Source organism: Sciurus vulgaris, assembly GCF_902686455.1.
Source record: "Sciurus vulgaris genome assembly, chromosome: 19".
Taxonomy (NCBI): Eukaryota; Metazoa; Chordata; class Mammalia; order Rodentia; family Sciuridae; genus Sciurus; species Sciurus vulgaris.
This window is the reverse complement of record NC_136480.1, coordinates 32,491,189-32,512,283: the sequence shown is the minus strand read 5'-3', so window position 1 is coordinate 32,512,283 and position 21,095 is coordinate 32,491,189. Positions and strand designations below refer to the sequence as shown.

The 21,095-nt window shown below is 54.3% G+C and overlaps 2 long non-coding RNA genes and 1 pseudogene across 3 annotated transcripts in view; 2 read left to right on the top strand and 1 right to left on the bottom strand.

Annotated features, from left to right (window-relative positions):
- LOC306650227 (phosphatidylinositol 3,4,5-trisphosphate-dependent Rac exchanger 1 protein-like) overlaps positions 1 to 18,778 on the top strand; it is a 34,908-nt pseudogene extending 16,130 nt beyond the window's left edge. Inside the window, exons 10-24 of the transcript in view lie at positions 156 to 428; positions 2,108 to 2,347; positions 4,694 to 4,782; positions 5,880 to 5,965; positions 6,063 to 6,150; positions 8,007 to 8,134; positions 9,517 to 9,558; positions 10,476 to 10,696; positions 12,116 to 12,215; positions 13,872 to 14,015; positions 14,107 to 14,214; positions 15,327 to 15,393; positions 16,235 to 16,407; positions 17,592 to 17,694; positions 18,767 to 18,778. The product of the transcript in view is annotated as a phosphatidylinositol 3,4,5-trisphosphate-dependent Rac exchanger 1 protein-like (transcript). The remainder of the gene's footprint in view (positions 1 to 155; positions 429 to 2,107; positions 2,348 to 4,693; positions 4,783 to 5,879; positions 5,966 to 6,062; positions 6,151 to 8,006; positions 8,135 to 9,516; positions 9,559 to 10,475; positions 10,697 to 12,115; positions 12,216 to 13,871; positions 14,016 to 14,106; positions 14,215 to 15,326; positions 15,394 to 16,234; positions 16,408 to 17,591; positions 17,695 to 18,766) is intronic.
- Positions 3,262 to 4,230, top strand: LOC306650422. Its single transcript, XR_013760926.1, has 3 exons — positions 3,262 to 3,420; positions 3,631 to 3,661; positions 4,160 to 4,230. It is a non-coding gene; the product is annotated as an uncharacterized lncRNA (long non-coding RNA).
- On the bottom strand, positions 3,336 to 4,061 carry LOC306650423. The gene is made up of 3 exons (XR_013760927.1): positions 4,010 to 4,061; positions 3,705 to 3,765; positions 3,336 to 3,434 (listed from the first exon to the last, which is right to left on the bottom strand). It is a non-coding gene; the product is annotated as an uncharacterized lncRNA (long non-coding RNA).
- Positions 18,779 to 21,095: the final 2,317 nt, after the last annotated feature.

Below are 21,095 nucleotides of genomic sequence, written 5' to 3'. Positions count from 1 at the left end.
GGCAGAACTAGTGGTGGAGCACTTACCTGGCATGTGTGAGGCCCTCAGTTCAATCCCTGGTACCACGAGAAAACCCAAGTCCTGTTTAGGAAGTTCTCTTTCCTGGGTCCTGGGAGAGCCTGCTCCTGCCTCATGGGACTGGCCTTCGCCCACAGGCCACCCAAACCCCATGTCCTACACCCAGCACTGCATCACCACTGTGGCCGCCCCATCCTGGAAGTGCCTACCTGTGGTGGACAGGGTCCCTCAAAGGCAGACCCTGAGCAACAGCTCTGGGATGACCAGGGGGACCCTCAGCCAGGAGGACTTGGACTTGAGCTCTCTGCTGAAGCAGGAGGATCATGAGGTGCAGGATGCCTACCTGCAGCTCTTCACCAAGCTGGATATAGCCCTCAAGGAGATGAAGCAGTACATCACCTGATTAACAGGTGAGCCTTCAGCATCCAATTTGGGTGCAATCCCTCCCACATTGGCCTTGACACTGAGCAAAGTACTCACCTGTGTCTGCATGCCTCTGTGTGGATACCTTGGAGGGGAGCTGTTCTGTCACACCGGCTGACTGCAACAGCCCTGGACTGCACATTCAGGTGCCCAGGCCCCCACCCCACTGTGACACCCAAAACATCTGCAGACTTGGCCAGATGCCCCAGGGGCAGGTCACCCTACAGTGAGCAGTGAAGGCTGCTGCGTCCTCAGAGAGCCCAAGGTCGCCTGGTAAAAGACTCGGGAATTAAACATCACAGGAAGGTGGACAGCTGGAACTGAGGCCACCTTGCTGTGATACTGCAGGACACATGCAGAACCCCAACCACGTCTAAGGAGTGCCTGGGGTCTGCTGGGGCCCATCAGGGTTGAATGGTACACCCTCAGATGAGCGTGGCCAGGCTAGAGCTGGGCCATCATGCAGGACAGTGACCATTGTGGGAGGAGACAGGCCCCTTAGCCATTAGGACCCTGAAGTTGAAGCCACCAGAAGCAGCCTCTGGATGGGACTAGGGACCTGCCTCTGACACACCGCCTGGAGGAGACAGTTTGGGACAGTTGGGGACACTGGAACAGGGATGGGGTCCCAGGGGTGCTAAGGAGCTGATTCTGTTCTGCAAGATAAGAGTTGTGTGGTCACCTTTAGGGCAGGGTGTCTACCTTGAGCCTGTTGGCATTTTGGGTGAGTGGTTTTGTGTGGCAAGGCTGCCTTGGGCAGCGTCCGTGACCCCAACCACTAGGGGCCCAGCAAGTGCACTCCCTGTGGTGACAACCAGGCTATCTCCACAGTGTCCCCTTGCAGCACATTTCCTGTGGGAGAGAAGCATTTCTGAACAGGCCTGTGTGTCAGAAGTGTATGGGCCTTGCTCACTGGGTGGGAAGCTGCAGAGCCTGCATGCCCTGCACACCTTCTCTCTGCTTTCCCCCTGCAGGAGGCTGGGTTGCAGGCTCTGGAACCAGAGGCATGGGCTTTACTCCTGGCCCATGACCTGTTGGCTGCACGATCTCAGGCAACCTCTCTGACCCTCGGTCTCCTCATCTGCAGAGTAGAGTCAGTTGTGACACTTACCTCATGAGAGGTGAGATGGCGTCTAACACGGGTTTGTGGATCCCGTGAGGCACGGGATGCTGTTCTGTCTAACACACAGCATGTTCTATTCCTCCCATCTCACCCAACCCTGGAGGCACACGCAAATTATTGCATTTTACGGCTGAGGTTCAGAGACTGAACAGTTTGCTTTAGGCCTCTGAATCAGGAAGAGGTGGCCTTAGGGCTAAAACTGCCTTTGGAATGACACTTCCTTGTGACCCAGCCATGCCATGTGTTTACCTGCCACCTGTCCATGGGGCTTTCGTCCATAGTGGCAGAGCCCAGGGGTGATCCCGAGGCCCTGCAGACTGCTGACTGAAAGCCTTGCTCTCTGGGCCTCGTCCAGTGCCCTGGTCTGCACACAAAAGCCAGAGCCCAAGCTTGGCCATGAGCCACGGTCCTGTGTGTCTTGGCCCCAGTGGGTACCCAGCTGGGCATCTTCAGAGTTGCAGTGGGCCTTTCAGGGGAGGGACACAAAGCCCTGGATGGCTCCCCCTGTGCAGGGTTGAAGGTCAGAGACTGGTGAAGCCACAGCCTGGGTCTTCACCTTGAGCCCTTGCCCTGTATGCTGCTGTCCACCATCATGGAGCCCACTCCTGATGGGGCCTGCAACATGCCTCTGCCTGAGGAGACCTCTTCCTCCCTGCTTCTCAGTGAGGACAGTGAGATGGACAGGACTGACCAAAGGGGCATCAAGAAAGTATGCTTCAAAGTGTTCAAGAATGACCAGGAAGACTAGGGCCATGACACCATGAGCTACCGGTTCTCCTACGAGTGGGTGTGTTCACCGTGGCCTGAGGCTAGATGGGACAGTCAGCAGGACAGTTGAGCCTCTGACCCCTGGGGAAGACAACACTCACCCCAGAGGGCCCCCAGCTTCCTGTCCAGGCAGGCACTTCCGGCCTGGCCTGACAGATGCTGCCTGTGCAGCTATACGTGCTGACGGAGTGTTGGAGAAGGTGTCTGATGGAATGCATGGTGTGCTTTCAGACTCCTGTAAGACTGTGTTTTTTCTAGGTACAGGGACACATGCCTGTGATCCCAGAGCTGGGGAGGCCAAGCCAGGGGAATCCCAAGTTCAAGACCAGCCTGGCCAACTTAGTGAGGCCCTGTCTCAAAATCAGTAGACAGATAGATGGACAGGAAGGGCTGGGGTGTAGCTCAGTGGTTGAGCACACCTGGGTTCAATGCCTAGTGCTGCAAAAAATACCATGGTTTTTGCAGCAAACACTGTTTACTTTTACTTGATCCAATAAATAAGGTGGTTTTCTTTTTCTCCTGAGGGGCTGTGAGCTGTATTGCTGCTGATAAAAGTAATTGTAACAAGATCAGCGTGGCCTTGGTTAGTGTTTTAAGTGAACTAGAGCTGGGTCCCATACTGACCTTGTGATGGGTGTGGATACCTCCTCATCTCAGCCCAGGGAGAGCTGAGCCACCTCCGCCTGCTCCTAAGGGTGTATTAGGCAGCTCAGGCCATGGACGCACCCGGAGCTGCAGGGAGATGCAGTCAGCAAACCTGCTTACTGTCCCAAGGGCCATGCCTAGTCCTGGTGCCCAGCTCCCTGGGGTCTGTAGACTGGGCCTCCTGGCTGCGTCTGTGCCCAGGTCCTGGAAGCTTCAAGGGTCAGGGTTTTTTATGGGCCTTTGGGTCTTCCTTCTTACATCTCTATGTCCTTGGGCTTTTCCTTTAATTGTCAACCAGTGGTAAGATGCAATTGTGGAACAGTGACTTTTGATTATGGAGCTTCTCGGTCAGGTGGGTGGGAAGGTCATACCCAGGGCAGGGTTGTCCCCTGAGAAGAACCAGGCACTCAGGGAGCACTGGGGACCCTGGGCAGTGGTGACAGGTGAGTGTGGGGCACTGGTGTTGGTGACAGGCAAATGTAGGGCCCTGGGCGGTGGTGACAGGTGAGTGTGGGACCCTGGGCAGTAGTGACAGGTGAGTGTAAGGACCTGGACTGTATTGACAGATGAATGTGGTACCTGGGCAGTGGTGACAGTCGTGTAACCTGGGAAGTTGTGATAGACATATGTGGGACCCTGGGTGGTGTTGACAGGCGAGTGTGGGACCCTGGGCAGTGGTGACAGGTGAGAGTGGACCCTGGGCAGTGGTGGCAGGTGAGTGTATGACCTGGGCGGTGGTGACAGTTGAGTGTGGGACCCTGGACAGTGGTGACAAATGAGTGTGGTACCTGGCTAGTGGTGACGGTTGAGTGTGTGACCTGTGAAGTTGTGATAGGCAAGTGTGGGACCCTGGGCGGTGGTGACATGTCAGTGTGGGACCCTGGGCAGTGATGAGAGGTGAGTGTGGGACCTTGGCAGTGGTGACAGTTGAGTGTGGGACCCTGAGCAGTGGTGACAGGCGAGTGTGGGACTCTGAGTGGTGGTGACAGGCAAGTGTGGGACCCTGTGCATTGGGGATAGGTGAGTGTGGACCCTGGGCAGTGGTGACAGGTAAGTGTGGAATCTGGGCGGTGGTGACAGGCAAGTGTGGACCCTGGGCAGTGGTGATAGGCATTTGTGGGGCCCTGGGCAGTGTTGATGGATGAGTGTGGGTCCCTGTGGGAACCTGGGCAGTGGTGACAGGCAATTGTGGGGCCCTGGGCAGTGGTGACAGGTGATTTTGGGGCCCTGGGCAGTGGTGACAGGCGATTGTGGTTCCCTGGGCAGTGTTGTCAGGCAAGTGTGGGGCCCTGGGCAGTGGAAACAGGTGAGTGTGGGGCCCTGGGCAGTGGTGACAGATGAATGTGGTACCTGAACAGTGATGACAGTCTAGTGTGTGATTTGGGAAGTAGTGATAGGCAAGTGTGGGACCCTGGGCAATGATGAGAGGTGAGTGTGGGACCCTGGGCAGTGATGAGAGGTGAGTGTGGGACCTTCGCAGTGGTGACAGGCGAGTGTGGGACCTGGGCAGTGGTGACAAGTGAATGGAAGCAACTCACCCCTCCTCTTTCTGCATTTCCACGCTTGCTGCAAAGTGCATCCTGGCCCTCAGACAGGAAGGAACACTGGGTGGTCGTTTCCATGGGCCGGGGTTTTGACCACGCCCCAGAAGGGGGTCTGTGTCTGAGACCAGGGGTGGGAGCAGAGGGTGACTTGGCCATCTCTCACCCCATGCAGCAAGTGCAACAGCAAATAGGATTCAGTCCTGTCCTACACCAGAGTGAGAAGCAACAGCTCCTACCTGGGCAGTGATGAGGTGGGGTCTGGTGAGTGGCCACCCAGCACAGGGAGGGCCCCTGGCCATTTTCTTAGTGGGCATTTCTGAGCCCCCTTCCATGTTTGTAGTGTGTTGCTTTGAGTTGCTTGGAGTCTCCTTCTGTCTGCTCATTCAGCAGGTACTTAATCAAGCACCTGTCATGGTCCGCATGCTAGGACACTTAGTGAGTGAAATAAAGATCCCAGACACAGAGCAGATAGAGACCCTCAGGCAATCATGCATGATGGTGCACAGTCATATGGGGAGTGGGTGTGGCGGGTGCCATGAATTATCTCAGACCCCGGGAATCAAGGGGACCTGACACACATGCCAACCAGAAATCCAGGCAGCACAGGCAGATTTCAAGACCAAGTCCCCTTGGCCCTGAACCCTCACGCCCCCACGTGTACCCACTTATGGTACCTGGAGAACATGGGCATATGTACAGAGGCGGGCCAGCAGCTGGGCAGACAGACAGATGATACCAACGAGGGCATGCTGTACTTGCAGCGTTTCCTGAAAGTCGGGTGTGTTTTTTTATTTTAGTCTTGTTCACTCAGGTTTAAAAATGAACTTTGTGAGTAAATAGGTCAGACATCCTCACAGTCCATGATTGAAAGGCCCATGGTGGGCCAGGCGGCAAGTCCCTCCCACTGTCACTGCTGGGTCCCACCAGAGGAAGTCTGCGTAAAATTTAACTTTATTATGCATCACTTTAGCAGAAGAAAAGGAAGTTCAGGAAGACAGAATATGTCGCTGAATGTTAATGTCTTGTGACAGATCAGGCCACTGAAGTCCATCCCCAGGGAGGTTTAGTGGCAGCTGTTTTTACTGGAACAGGGGACAGTGACCCAGTGGGTTTGTGATCCAGCTCTTTGTTCTCAGCGGCCTCATTTGTGGAGTGGGAATATCAACACCTCACCATCTTGTTGGGCATTAGTTCCTCTTGCCTGGTTTTGTGATTAAGAAACAGAGGCTCAAAGAGATCCAGGGATTTTCCCAGTGACTCAGCGGGGACCTGGGCCTGGCAGGCTGCACATCTCCTGTGAGTTTGAAGAAGCAAGGTGTGCAGCAACAACCAACAGTGGCTGCTCTTTTTCCGGCCAGGGGATGAGCTGCCCTGTGACATGTGCATCCTGTGGTACAAGAAGGACAAATTCCATGGCTGCCTGGTGCACATCTTCAACCACGTTGTCTTGTCCTGGGGTGGGGTCCCTGGGTCCTTGCAGTCCCCTGGCAGTGGGATGGGTGGGATCTGCATTGTGCCATGCTCACAGGACTTGTCTTCAGGTAGACATCAAGGTGCTGCTTAAGGGACTGGTGATGGGCAGGACATTAGAGGAGACCAAGAATTTCCCCATGGAGCACAGCCTCCAAGGTGAGGGGCAATGTGGGGGCAGCAGGCTGGATGCCAGGGCACGCACTCCTGTTGGGTGGCCCTGACTAGACCAGGCCAGCGGATTCCTGCCTGTGGGCCAGATCCAGCCACAGCTGCTTTTGCTTAGAATCGGATAATATCTTTCATTTTTTAAAAAAATTTTAAAGCATCATACAAATGAAACAATGTCCAGTAGAAGGTGCAGGTGCTGCAAAGCAACTTTGGTGGTCCAGATCTGGTCCCTGTTCCCTCTGGGCTGCCCCATCAGGGCCACAGGGACAGGCCTGGAGAACACTCCCCAATTCAGTCACATCACAGATTCTGCTTCATCTTCATACTTACAGTCCATGTGCATTTGCTGCCTGGTTTATTATTGATGCAACTTTTCTTTCTTTCTTTCTTTCTTTCTTTCTTTCTTTCTTTCTTTCTTTCTTTCTTTCTTTCTTTCTTTATTTTTTTATTTATTTCATATCTCCTGCTGGGTGCGGTGGTGTATGCCTGTAATCTTAGTGACTTGGGAGGCTGAGGCAGGACTGTTGCAATTCTGAGGTCAGCCTTGGTAATTTAGCAAAACCCTGTCTCAAAGAAATTAAAAAGTAAATAAATAAAAAATTACTGGGCTGCATGTAGCTCAAAGGTGAAGTGTCCCTGGTCCATTTCCCCAGTACCTGAAAGAACGAATAAGTAAATTTTAGAAAGGTATCTTCCTTTTGGATAGTTAATTTCTAAATGATTTTATCTTATCCTCCCCATATATGAAGAACCAGTGTAGTAGGCAATAAATTAATGACAACCATAATGAAGAACTTAAAGGAGATGGCAACACCATCATTGCACTGTGGTTGTGTACCATTACCTGCCTGAGGCCTCCTCAGAAGAGGGCTCTGAGCAGACAGCTAGGGCCGTACCAGCACCAAACTGAGACTTTCTTCTTGCAATGATTGATATGAAAACTGGAATTTCTATGTCCTCCTGTCTTTCCTCCCACTAGCTCACCCTTCTGCCCACCATCTGTCCACCCTTCCATCCCCCAGCTGCCACTCCATTCATGCAGCTCTGCAGCCAATAAATAGTTCCCCAGAGCCAGCTCATGCAGGCCTGGTGCTGGGTGCTGGTAACCCTGAGAAGGATGGACACTGCTGGCCTCGGGGACTATCAGTGGTGCAGGAGATGGGAATACAGACAGCAGCTGCCTCCAGGCAGGAGTTGGTCCCTGCTCAGCCAGCCCTCTGCAGTGTCAGGACCCCCATCCAGGGGTGAACCTCAGGAAGAAAAGCAGGGAGGGTCCCAAACCACACATACCTCAGAAACTCAGGAAGAGGCCAAGAGAATAGGGGCCTGTGTCTCCCTGGCCTTTGGCCCTGTTAAGGCCACATTCAATTCCAGTTCTCCCTATACCCTGTGTGACTTTAGGGAAGTCACTGTGCTGGGCTGCCTTCTCTATATAGGGAAGGTCTAGGTCACAACTCATGTGCCAGCTAAGTTGATTGTGGTTTAGTACCTGTGACCTAGTAACTGAGAAGTCTTCTGTGGCTACAACATTCAGATCTGGGAGCAAAGACTGCTGAATCTGATTTGTGCTTCTGCACTGGATTGGTGTGTATCATGGCCTTAGACCAGCAGGAAGGGTGCTGAGATTGATTAGTGATGTCTGTGATGGGAATGGAACATTGATATCATAGCACACTTAACATATACTTATCCTCCGAGGCCTGGATTATGTCCAGAGTCCTGCTGACTCTCTGGATCTAGGGTTATGAATTTTGCAATCTGGTGATGGGGCAGGGGCCTTTGTGTCACTGTTCTACAAATCCACCTCTGTCCCTTCCCTGGCCCTCATTACTTTCCTGCCCTAGAGTTCAAACAGAAAGAAGAGTGTATGGTCCGTGTCTGGAGCTTGATCCAGATCAGCATCCAGGAGGAACCTGGAACCTCCCCAGCTCCATCAAGACCCTGGTGGGTAACATCCAGAGAGATGTGGAATGTCAGCAGGGAGGGAGGGTCATGGTGGGGGTTGTGGCCTTTGCCTGGGACTTGAATGCAGTGGGGTCCATCTCCATACCCCTTCCTCTACATGCTCAGGGAAGGGCAAGAAGCGTAGGTATGCGTTCTCAGCTGAGTGACCTGCTCTGGCAGGTCTGGGCTGTGTGCCCTTTGCCAGGGTGTTGCTAATGCCTGTTGCTGGTCATGCTAACCCTTTCTCGTGAGTCGAGGCTTCAGAGGTTGAGCTGTTCTTCACAGCTTCCAAATGGGGCTTGGTTCAGTCCTTTTGTTTATCCTTGAGATCACAGCTGGCAGGTGGGGTCACCAATGGATCTGATGCTGCAGGATCAGAACAGGGAGTGCCAGTGCCCACTCAGGTTTCCCTGGGAATTGGATTTCTCCTGGCTGCTCAAGGTTGCAGAGGCCAGCTGTCCTGCTCTCATGTGGGGCAGGTGATGAGTGGCGGCTTCCCGCTTGGGAGCTCTCCAGTTCCCGCAGCCTGGTGTCTGTGCCCCACCTCTGATGTCACCACCTTGGCCTTCATTGGCATTTGAGTCTAGGTCTCCTGGGTTGGAAGTACCCAGGACATTGGACCAGAAAAGCTGGATGTAATGGCCCAAGGGCCCAACACCCAGGCAGTAGCTGCCTCTGAGCTGGAATCTCTGTTGACTCCAGCTGTCCTGTTTACAAAACTGTGATTGGTAACGGGTTTGGGCTTTGTGACCAGAGGGCCAGTGCTTGAATTCCAGGCCACGCACATTTGACCATGTGACCTTCGCACACCCTTGACTTCTCCAGCCTCCATGTCTGCCCATGTGCAGCCCCAGGGCTCCTAGCCCCCTGCAGTCATGAGGATAATCCAGTCTGTACCCATTAGCACTTAGTGCCCTGCCTAATGGGGGCATGCCCTCAGTATGGCATCTGCTCTGACTGTCGCCACAACTGACCAGGCCTCCCTCTGGCCTAGGGAAGATAGTACCTCAAGTGACATAGGGGCCATTCAGACTTTCCTTCAAAGGCTTTTCTGGCCCCAGGGCACCTTTGAAGGAGAGGCGCCTGGCTGGCTGGCAGCCACAGGAGCAATGGCCTTCTCTCCAGGACAGCCGTGCAGTTCAGGACGCACACTCATGTGCACTTGAGGTCTGCTGGTGTGAGTGGGTGTATCACAAATGTGTGTGTGAGTGTCCATAGAGGCTCTGGCTCCAGAGACGGAAGCACTGGTTGTACTCCCTGCCGGATGGGGACTTGCACCAGCCTTAGGTAAAAACCGCCAGAGTGAAGCCTTAGCACTGTTCTGGAAGGGTCAGGCACGTGGGTTGGGCCAGCTCCGCTGTCACCTGCCAACCTCACTTAGTGCCCTCCTTCTTGTCCCCCTCCTTCCAGATAGGAAGAATCAGCTGCTCCTGGCCTTGCTGACATGCACAGGTGAGTACACATGCCCAGGGCACCAGCAAGGCCCTCCTGGCTGTGCGCGTCCATGAGGACAGCCCCGGAGGCCTCTTCTGTGGCCAAGGTGACTTGTCCTTGGCCCATCAGGACCTGGACTGGGGAAAGCAATATTTTGGCTTCCTGCCCCTCCAGGAACAACTTGAACCTCATGTCCAAGGGACAAGTCTTGGGACCCTGGAACTGGGATTCCTGTCTCAGGCCCTGCTACCTGGGTAACTGTTGACAAGGATGCAGGATAGAGGATGAAGGGTGGGGAGGCTCTTTGTTAGTAGGAATCCAGCCCCAGCTGATAGTGGAGCCAGGGCTGCAGGTGGGGAGGGGGACCCTGGGAGATGACTGGTGTCCCTCACTTCTCCCAGAAATTTTCAGTCAAGTGAGGGTCCAGGTCAAAATAGACCCCTGCACTCCACTGAGTTGAGCTGGAAGTTGAGAGTAATACCTTCCAGCAGATGAGCCCCTGTTACCTAGATGCCTCAAGTGGGTGGGGTGAAGAGGCGGGGCGGGGCCTGCGCAGGAGGCAGGGCTGGGCGGAGCCAGTGAGGGTGGGGTGGCAAGGGGAGGGCACAGTTCTGAGGGCGGGCAGGCAGTTCTTCATGGGTGGTGCTAGATGGCAGAGCAGCACCACAGGCATACAGTCCACCACGCCGAGAAGTGCTCCCCAGAGAGCGCCAGGGGTCTGGGGGTGCTGCAGGGAACCCACAGGCCTGCCCTTGGGCAGATGCTTGGGTCTAGGCTTGGGGTCACCTTGTTTGCTGGCGGAGGGGAATTTTGTGGACCTGGCTTTTGACCCCAAGTGAACTTTGGCCTCTTCGCCCTATGGGCTCTGCAGGGGGCCAGGGCCAGACTCTGGCAGCCTGCTGCCAGCACTGCCCAGCGGCCTGTCCCCACCTCAGACACAAAGCTGCAGCTGCACAGGGACATCATCTTCTGCCAGGCCCTGGTGGCCGCCCTGTGCACTTTCTCCAAGCAGCTACTGGCAGCCCTCAGCTACTGCTACAATAACAATGGCGAGTATGAGGAGAGCAGCCCCTTTGCCAACCGCAAGTAGCTGGAGTAGGTGGCCACTACTGTGGTCCTGCTGCCCTGCCAGTCCCTGCTTGCGGCGGCTGCAGTGGTGAGTGGGCCAGGGGGGTGGGAGGCCCCTCTACCAGTGTCCCTCCCAGCTGGTGCCCATGACCTAGTCTGTTCACACATCATTTATTAATTGAGCACCTACTGTGTACCTCTGTTAGAAAACTGGGGTCTACCAGTGATGAAAGCCCCTGTATTTGGGGATCTTATCTCCTGGTGGGAGAGAAACAGACCACGAGCCATAGCTCAACCTAGGCAAGGTACAGTGGCTGCATCTGGAGACATTTTTAGTCATGGAAACTGAGGGATCCAGGAGTAGGGCTACTGGCACCTGCTGTGGAGAGGCCAAGGATGCTGCTTAGTGTCCTAACACAGTCCCCAGAACAAATGCCTGTAGTTCAGGTTGGCTCTGTGCTGGCCAGGCCCAGTCACTGGCTGTTTTGTGGGAGTGTGGCCTCAGAGCGCCCTCTGCTGGTCGAAGTCACACACAGGCACACTGCTGGTGAGAGGTCTGCTCTCCCTGAACCCAAAAGGTAGTGGGGAAACCAGTCCTCAATGTCTTCTCAGAGCCAGAGACTTCTCCATCACTTAGTCTCTGATGACAGGAGGTGCTGGGTGCTGACTGCTGGGGTCTGAAGCTCACTTTCCAACTGGGGAAACTTGAGAAGAATGGATGGAGGAGGGAGGGGAGACTGCAGGAAAAGTGGTAGACTGTGTGTGGAGTTGCTTGGTGACTCAGGGTCAGAGCTGGTCGTGTTGAAGAGGTGACATTTGAACTAGTTAGGTGGATGGTCAGAGGAACAGCATAGGGAAGAGGGAGCGGCATGTGCTCAGGTCCCCAGGCGTGTCCTGGGAGCAGCAAGGCAGTTGGGAGGAGAGGTTCACAGGCCCTGTCTGTAGGACTGGGGCTTAATTCTAGGGAAGAGGAGGCAGACAGTCTTGGGGGCAGGTGAGAAATGGGATTTGGTTTGATTTAAAAAGGTAACAGCCCAGGGAGATGTGGGTTGTTTGGGGGAGGATGACGGGGATGTGTGGTTTCCTTCTGGGATGTGGATATTGCCCCTGTGGGTGTTGGCTGGGAAGTTGAGGGGTATGTGGAGTATGGTCCACCTGTCAGGGCTTGGCCCCGTTTGTGTATGGGTGAGGGGAAGAGAAATCAGGTGTTGTGATTTCCTGGAGGAGCACAGGAGGCAGACAGGAATTGTTAAGTCAGTAACCATTGTCTGAGTAGGAAGGAGGTGGCTTTACCAGGTCACTCAGCAAATCAGAGCAGAGGCGAGTTCTGACACATGGGGCCACAGGACAAGCTGTAGGGTGAGCCAGGATTTCGCCTGCAGCACACCTGGACCTGGTGCTCAGGAGGCCCCAGTGTAGCCTGATGCCTAGATTCGGATCCCAGCACTGTGAGGTGAAAGCCTGGTGTGGGTGGCACAAGAGGTCCCTTCACTGTGTCTTCTTGCAGAAGGAGGAATGAACCATGCTGGAGGACATCTGGGTGACCCTGTTGAAGCAGGACAGTGTCACCTTTTCCTTTAAGCAGTTAGACGAGAACTGTGTGGCCAGTGAGTGATTCCTCCCACCCTCCCTGTAGGAGTTGTGAAGCTGAGGCCAAAGGGGATGCTTGGGACCCTGGTCTCCTGTGTGCAGGTCAGCTGCCCAAGGTGAACCTGAACCCAGCATGTCAAGCCTCATGCCCCAAATTGAGTGGAAAAAGAGGGGTTCTCTCACATCAACCCAACTGTCTTCACCAGGTCTTAAAAGAGGTCTATTCTACAGCACTTCTCATTAAAATTCCACCCTGGAGTCATCCTTTGGAGCAAAGAATTCAGATTAAGGACTAATGGCATAATTGACTGAAGTTTTTCAGTCCTTTCTCCCTTTGTCCTGCCCCCCCCATCCATCTGACCACACACTAACCAACACTCACCACACACACATCGATAGCAGTGAGCACTCAGTAGTCAGGTATGTGATCTGGGCCACAGTAGAGGCAGCATAGCCATGGTCCCACCCTTCCCATGGGTCTCACCTGGAGTCAGCTGGGGGCATTCCAGATGCAGATCCTGGTTGCTGGCTGCTGTGCATGGGTCCTGGGAACTTGCGAGAAAGGCTGATTCTCAAAACCTACCCCAGACCTCCTACCTCAGAAACTCTGGAGTGGAACTGGGGTGTCCATATCACAAGCTGTCCTCAGAAATGTAGCGCTTGTGAGGCTGAGGGCCACACTGTATGTCAGCACTTCTCTTCCTTTCATTTCACTCCATGAAAAACCCCTGAGTTCCCTTTTTCTCACTGCCATACCCCCTTGAAATTACAGTGCTGCCATGGCTTGCGTGTCCATGTGCTGTGTGTCTGGCTTGTGAGGTCTGCCCTCTCTCAAGGACCTACTTGCGCCTCCTTGGGGCAGTGTGTCCCTGCCAGAACTGCAGACTGCTGCACGCAGTTCTACTTCTGGGGGCCAGTTTGAGCTGACTGCGGTGCCTGCCTGTCTGGGGCTGGGCTGGGCTCAGGAGAACCCAATCAGCTAGTGATGCCTGCAGGATGCAGCAGGGGCTCCCATAGCTTCATTTTGCCCTCCCTGCCTTAAGCTCTTCCTCATATGGTGAATAAGATGCATGTGCTGTTTGAGGGCAGCTTTTTTTTTTTTTTTTTTTTTTTTTTTTGGTGGTGCTGGGGATCGAACCCAGGGCTTTGTGCTTGTTGCAAGGCAAGCACTTTACTGATTGAGCTATCTCCCCAGCCCCTTGAGGGCAGCTTTTGCCAGGTGTGCCTGAGCTACCAGGCAAGGGGTGACTAGAGCACCATGGGGGGAGGGTCTCTGATTACACTGGTGTCTTGCTTGCTGGGCAGTGTCACGACAAAGAACACATGTTGAAGTCATCCAAGAGGGAGGTCACAGGCTGCTGCAATGTGGGGCTGTCTGAGACTACACCTGTGGGACAGGAAGTCTGAGGTTGCCCCTCTAGGCTGGAGGGAACATGTGGTCATAGGATGCTACTCTGGCATCATTGGACATGAAAGTCCCAGGGTGCCATCCTGAGGCTTTGAAGAGTGGTTCTGAGGCTATCCCTCGGAGCGGGATCAGAGAGCAGGGAGGTCTGAGGCTATACCTCTGGAGTGGGGAGGGCAGAGATGTGCTAGGGTGCCAATCTGGCACCAGCAGAAGGGAGATCTAAAGCTGCTGTGTCAGAGGGGGTGGGGCTCTGAGGCCACTGCAGACACCAGCGTTTTCTACCACATAGAGGGCAGACAGCAGGTGCTGAAGTTGGTCTTCTACCTTGACAGCTACCACTTCTCCAAGCTGCCCTCCTGCCTGGAGAGTGGGGTCAGCCTCTGAGTGCATGTCATGCTTTTCATGAAAGGTGAGCTGCAGGCTGTGGAGGACCATGGGGGCCAAGCCAAGGCCACCGAGCCTTTGGGACCCAGCCCTGCCCTCCCTCCTCTCCTCCATAGCTCTGGAGAATGTGGAAGGGCCTCCTCAGGCAGACAGACAGCAGAGGATTTTCAGCAGATCAATGCCCAGTCCCTGGAGAACATCCAGCAGTATTACCACAAGCTCAGGTATGTATTTGGGCCTATGTCAGGGCAGGATTCAGAAAGCCACGAGAGCAGGTGGCAGGCAGACCCTCAGCATGAGGAGTGGGCCAGATGCTCTTTCTGGAGTACCTTGCCTGCATGAGAGTCTGATGACAGTGTGCACTGTAGGTCATGCTAATCCATTCTTCAGATGGGGAAGCTGAGGCTCAGGAGCATACACAGCATGCCAAAGGTCACATGGCCAACAGTCTGGCTTCAAAGCAGGTCCTCTCTGCTGAGCCGAGCTGCTGGTCAACTCTGCATGGGGGCAGGAGCTGAGATGGGACTCTGGGCTTCTTGGGCCTTGAGAGAGGGGTGTAGTGCCCTGGGCCTCATCCCATTTACAACCCACGCAGGGAGAAGTGGAGGGAACAGATTTTGTCAGGAGGAAGCACAGGTCTAGGGGAGTAGCTCCCCGGTCCCCAGCAGCTTGCCCATGGCCTCTCCCGAGTCCTGCCTAGGTGACAAAGGGTGGTTGAGAGGGACTTTATCTTCTCTGGGCCTGATTTTGCCATTTGGAAATGGGAGACTGATGCTTCTGTCCATTTGCTGGGCAAGAACATCTTGGGTGCCCTTCTGGATGGCCCAGGCCATGAGTCTCTTCTGTGCTGTTTGTGGAGTGTTATAAATACGGGCTCTGGTCATTCACTTTTTGGCCCAGCATGGGTTTATCAGGACCTTATGTGGACACACACTGTCCCCATGTGTGGGAGTCTGTCCTCTTCTGGGGCAACCCATGCTGTGAATAAAGACATATCAGCTTGAAGGTGGCTCACTGCTATCCTCCTGTCTGTGGCCTGTACTGCATTCCACAGCCCAGCTGTGCAGTGTCCCTGAGACCGCCTGGTTCCCAGAGCCTTGGGCTTTATGGTCGGCCAACCCTTGTGGTAGAGGGGGACAGAGTTGGAGCCAGTGAGCACAGAGCTGCGTCCAGTGCCAGGTGGGGACAGGGCTCCAAGGAGGAGAGGAGAAGAAGGCTGGGTGGAGAGCCAGGTGGGGCTGTCAGGCTACCTCTGATTCCACCTGGAGCGGGGAGGCCAGGCTGCCCAGCTGGGAGCTGGGGGTGGGGCCCCCTTCAGCCCATCTTTCTCCCTCAGGACATTTTACCTGGAGCTGTGGAATCTGCCCACGGACGCAAGCACCACTGCCATGAAGACCGACCAGGTGTGTCCCCAGCCTGAGGCTTGGCTGGGCAGGCTCCCAGGGTCAGGATTCTGCTGGTGGGGTTTCCTCCAGACATCCCTCTGGCCATGCCCTCCAGTCCTGGGAGTCCCCAAGGTGGTTCACGCTCACCACGGCCTCAATCTCTCTCATGCACTGTGGTCATCGCAGGTTTCTCTGGAGCTGGGGCCCCTGCAGGCAGCCGTGGGCCCCACGCCAGGCATGGCTGGGCCCTGCTCTGGTTTCTTCCTTCACATTTTTTACTAGCCCTTAGAAATTGAAAAATCTCATAGAAACAGGTTTCCAACTTTTTTGAGAAGTGGAGAGACTTGGGGCTTCTTCCCATTTGCTGTGCTTGGCTTGCGCTGGGCATGACTGCCCCTTGGGCCCTGCTGGCCTTGGCTCCTGCTGCTCAGTGGATCATGCCTGGCCTTCCAGGTTTGAGGCAGGCCTCACCCTTGGCTGGTGTGCTGGCCTTGGGGCTTTGGCTGCTGTGAGAGAGGTGGTAGGCATGTGCCTTGGGACTGAAATGTGGCCGGCAGGATCTTACAGAGCATAGGAAGGAGGAGACACCAACTTTACCTCCACACGTTGTTGGGGAAGCAGGACAGGGAAGGCTCCTCCTCCTAAGGGTTTGGAGGGCATGGCTGTTTGTGCTTAGTCAGGGACACACTGGGCAGTTATAGAGAGCAGGCCAGAAGGCGAGACCTAAAATACACGGCGAACATCAAGTACCAACTTCAGAGTAGTAGGGAGCCACAGATTGATCTTGAGCAGGTATTATTGAATGGCTCTTGCCCTCAGCTGCATCCAAGCATCTTATGTGTCTGTCCCATGCCTGCAGCTGAACCACCCTATCAGCACCCTGGATGAGCTCTGCTGCCTTATGAAGTCCTTCGTGCACCCCAAGCCTGGCACCAGCAGGAGCTTAGGTGCTGGCCTCGTTCCCATCTCCTCTGAGCTCTGCTACTGCCTGCGGGCCTACCAGATTACCATGTGCAGCATGGGCATGCAGAGGTGGGCCGCACCAGGGCCTGGGGTTCTGGGGAGCAGGGACAGGAGGCAGGAAGCCTGCATCCATGTCCTGAACCTCCTGGCTTGCTGGACCTGGGCAGGGACTCCCAGCTCTGGACCACAGGTTGTCTTTAAACTGGGTTGTCTGTGTCAGTGGGTGAGAGGGCTGCGGGCTTCCTGGGTCCTGGGCCAGAGGGCATGAGGGAGACTGAGCTCTGAGCCTCCATCCCTGCTGTGAGTGGGATGGCTCACCCGCAGGGCAGAACTGCCTCTGGCCTTCCTGGACACTCCTCCTCTGTCCTCTGCCAGGCTGCTGGCCCCAGGGAAAGATATCTCCTTTCCTGGGAGCCCTTCCCCGTCATGTGTCCTCATACCTGCCACTCGTCAGGCTCTGCTACCCTGGTGTGGGTTGTCTGTAAGGGCAGAGAAACTGTTCTCTGCTGTGCCCAGCTGACTGGTGCCTGGCACCAATGGGTCTGATGAACAAGCATCCAGTCATGTCTCCTCGAGTGGTGGGCAGGCTCCTGCATGCCAGGCATTCCGTGGTGTCTGTGTCCCCAGCCTGTGTCCCCTGCTGTGGACTAGTGCAGAAGGGTCTGTTCCAGAGGACATCAGCCAGGGGCAGTTTTGCTCCCCAAGGGACATTGGCCATGTCTGGAGACATTTATGGTCATTACATCCATGGACTGTGGCATCTAGTGGGTGAGGGCTGGTGCTCAGCATCCCACAGTGCACAGGACAGCCTCTTTCTCATCCCCTGTCGATGCTGCTCCAATTCTGGCTCTAGTAGGGAGACTGGGGTGCCCTGTCAACTCATCTGTCAGGGCTGCAGGGAGAAGGGTACAAGCTGGCTTGAAGTCCAAGGCCTGGTGCAGAGTTGGGTACTAACAGCCTGAGCCACGGGTCTGTACCCGGGCTGCTGAGCAGGGGCCAGGCCTCGGGAGTCACCCCACTCAGCTGATGGAAAGCAGGGCCCTGCCTGGCAGTGCTGCTGTCCTGGGTGCAGACCCCTGCAGAGACAGGCCAAAGGGTGGATGCTGCCAGGAGGGGCTGGTGGGGAGGAGCAGAAAGGTGGGGAAATTCAGCCCGGAGAGAATACAGGGCGGATGACCCACACAGCCATAGAAGGGGAGGTGAGGCCTGGTGGGGGGTGGCTGCTGTCCCATGGCCTCTCTACCCCTCCACAGGAGCACCCTGAGCATGCCCCGGGAGCAGGCAGCTATCCTGGCATGGAGTCATAGGCTGCTGCCCATGTACATGATGCAGGCCACGGACATCATGAAAAAGCAAGTGAGGCCAAGCAGGGCTGAAGGCAGCTGCATGCACCCTGTGTGGGGTGAGGCCACCTGGAACTGGACGCCTTCAGCCCAGACCTGGCCTGCCTAGGGGTCGAGGGTGTCAGCTTCTGAAGCACTGCAACCCCCAGCCAGGTGTCCCTGCATGTCCCGAGCTCCTCCAGGGGCCCTAGGCCTGATGGCTCTTTCCTTCCAGGGCCCGAGTGGAGATTCTGACCAAAAATCTCTGAGTCAAGGATCAGATGCCCCAGGGTGCACCACGGTGAAGGGCCCCTGCCCCTTCCCCTCCAGGGGGCCATCAACCCTGGCAGACCCCTGGTTCTACCCTGTGCCCCACTCTGCTTTTGAGGACTCAGCTTTAGGAGCACCAATCCAGGACCAATCTGTACCCTCACAAGGGCCCCCTTTCGGGGGAGGCTTGGAAAGGGTCCCTGTGGGCCCTGAGGTGAGCCTCGGGGTGTCTCCCCATGGTGTTCAGCCACTCTGCAGCCCTGGGATCTGGGCTCATTTCAGGCAGTCTCTGCTTTCCATCCATGCCCAGTTCCTCATCAAAATCTGCCCACAAGCTTTAAGTAATGTTTTATTTTGAAGTAGTCCAAGTATGCAAAAGTAGCGTGACATTCCTACGCACCCTTCGGCTGCTTCCCCAGTGGCCATGTCTCCTGTGACCCCAACACGGGGTCAGGACCAGGCTGCCCTTGCAGACCCCCTTGTAAACCTGGTTTGTACCATGAGAGTCTCCACATGTGCTCTCTAAGCCTCTTTTTCTTTCTTTTTTTTTTTTTTTTTGTGTGTGGTTTCCATGTCCCAGACCCGTGGCCCATTTGACCCAAACAGGAGTGTTGTGAGCAAGGTCCTGCTGCTATTCCCATTTGACAGGTGGGAGTGCTCAGGCCCAGAGGAGTTAAATATCTTTTCCAAAGGTCACATAGGAGACAGCAGAGCTGGGTTCTGAATCTAGGCCCAGCTGCGACCTGAGTCACCTGGAGGTTGGGCTTTCCCATTGGCAGTGGCCTATGCCTGGCATTCCTGCCTCCACAGTCATGACCCCTCTTGTCCTGCTGCAGATCCAGCAGTGAGATCCCATCCCAGGGGTGCAGTGGGGACGTGGTGGTGTCTGCATCCCCAGGAATTCTGCAGTGACTCTCACCAGACCATGTGCTCACAAGTGCCCAGACAAGGGCAGGAGGCTAGAGTCAGTGCTTTCCTCTCCAGGGATCTCTTCCTGTTGGGTGCCTCCAGCCCCTAAAGCAGACCTTGTGTGGTTTGGGACTCAGACATATGTGGCGAGTCCACAGTGGGCAAAGTCATGTGGGGGCATGCCCAGGCTGCCTGTACTTTTTGCACATGCCCAGCTCTCAGGCGGCTGAGAAGTGTGACTGGACAGGTGGTCCTGACCCACTCACTCCACGTGCGCAATTGTTCTGGAGGCCTTCTGGACATGTCAGGTGTTGGCGTCTGGCTGATTGGGTTTTGGTGGACACGTATTGCCTGGACACATGTCGCTGTGCCCTGCCCTCACGAAAGTCCACACTCAGAGAAAGGCAGCCGCCTTCCACTAACACGACTGCCCCCAGATAACGCTGCCTACCACCGCCCTCAGGTAAGTCCACCTGGGTAACACAGCTGCCCTAGGGGAAGGCCGCCTCCCTTGGGAAAGGCCTTTGCCCTCGCATGGGGTCTCAGGTTGGTGTGTACTGGGGCGGAGGGAGCTCGATCCGAGACTGACCCCAGGGGTCTGGGCCTGGTGTTCTGGGATCTGGGACATGGAGGCCTTGGCGGCTGGGCACAGATGGACATGAGGCCAGGGACTCCGTGTGCTGGACCCATCCTATGGCAACGACCACCATTGGTAATACACCCCCTCCTAGTAAGGTCGCCGACCTCAGATCAGGCTACCCACCAAGTCAGAGCAGGGCAGGGCAAGGCAGTGCAAGGAATAGCGGGGTAGGGCAGATTCGGTTGGGGGGTTGGGGCATGGCAGGGAGAGGGTGAAGTGATTTGGAGCACTACCAAAGGCTGCTCAGTGTGGGTCAACTGTGTGCACATTTCTGTGGCAGAACACTTACTTAGCATGTGAGAAACCCTGGCTTGGTTCTCAGCAGGATGTGGGCACACACACACACACACACATGCCTACCACACATACCCCAATAAATCTTCCTAATTCAGATGACTTTATTCTTTTTTTAAATTTTTTAAAATTTATTTTTATTGTAAACAAATGGGATACATGTTGTTTCTGTTTGTACATGGAGTAACAGCATACCATTGCATAATCACACATTTACATAGGGTAATGATGTTTTATTCATTCCGTTAAGTTTTCCTTCCCCAACACCCTCCCACCTCTCTTGTTCCACTACACAGTCCCTCCTTCCTCCATTCTTCCCCCCTCCCACCCCCTTATTATGCATCATCATCCACTTATCAATGAGATCATTCGTCTTTTGGATTTTTGAGATTGGCTTATTTCACTTAAGATGATATTCTCCAATTTCATCCGTTCACCTGCAAATGCCATAATTTTATTATTCTTTATGGCTGAGTAATATTCCATTGTATATATATACCACAGTTTCTTTATCCATTCATCAATTGAAGGGCATCTCGATTGGTTCCCCATTCTGGCTATTGTGAATTGAGCAGCTATGAACATTGATGTGGCTGTATCTCTGTAGTATGCTGATTTTAAGTTCTTTGGGTATAGGCCGAGTAGTGGGATAGCTGGGTCAAATGGTAGGTCCATTCCAAGTTTTCTAAGGAATCTCCACACCGCTTTCCAGAGTGACTGCACTAATTTGCAGCCCCACCAGCAATGTACAAGTGTACCTTTTTCCCCAAATCCTCTCCAACACTTATTGTTCCTTGTGTTCTGGATAATCTCCATTTTAATTTGGGTGAGATAGAATATTAGGGTAGTTTCAAATTGCATTTCTCTTACTACTATAGATTTTAAACATTTTTTTATATATCTGTAGATTGCTTGTACATCTTCTTCTGTGAAGTGTATGTTCATTTCCTTAGCCCATTTGTTGATTGGATTATTTGTATTCTTGGTGAAGAGTTTTTTGAATTCTTTATAGATTCTGGAAATTAGCACTCTATCTGAAGTATGAGTGGCAAAGATATTCTCCCACTCTCTAGGCTCTCTCTTCACATTGCTGATAGTTGACTTTGCTGAGAGAAAGCTATTTAGTTTGAATCTATCCCAGTTATTGATTCTTGCTTTTATTCTTTTGCTAAGGGAGTCCTGTTAAGGAAGTCTGATTCTAAGCCAGCAAGGTGAAGATTTGGACCTACTTTTCCTTCTATAAGATGCAGGGTCTCTGGTCTGATTTGAAGGTCCTTGATCCATTGTGAGTTGATTTATGTGCAGCGTGAGAGATATGGGTT